This window comes from Lupinus angustifolius, chromosome LG06 (genome assembly GCF_001865875.1).
Source record: "Lupinus angustifolius cultivar Tanjil chromosome LG06, LupAngTanjil_v1.0, whole genome shotgun sequence".
Lineage (NCBI taxonomy): Eukaryota > Viridiplantae > Streptophyta > Magnoliopsida > Fabales > Fabaceae > Lupinus > Lupinus angustifolius.
Window position 1 is genome coordinate 31,643,961 of NC_032014.1, and position 442 is coordinate 31,644,402.

Genomic DNA, 442 nt, shown 5'->3' on the forward strand with positions numbered 1-442 from the left:
CATTCTCGTCCTCAGCCTCATCCTCTTCCTCATCCTTTCCTTATCCACATCCTCTTCCTCATCTTCATCCTATCCTCATCCTCATCCTCATCCTCATTCTCGTCCTCATCCTATCCTCATCCTCATCCTCATTCTCGTCCTCAGCCTCATCCTCTTCCTCATCCTTTCCTTATCCACATCCTCTTCCTCATCTTCATCCTATCCTCATCCTCATCCTCATCCTCATTCTCGTCCTCATCCTATCCTCATCCTCATCCTCATTCTCGTCCTCAGCCTCATCCTCTTCCTCATCCTTTCCTTATCCACATCCTCTTCCTCATCTTCATCCTATCCTCATCCTCATCCTCATCCTCATTCTCGTCCTCATCCTATCCTCATCCTCGTCCTAATCCACATCCTATCCTCATCCTCATTATCATCCTAATCCTATCCTCATCCTGGT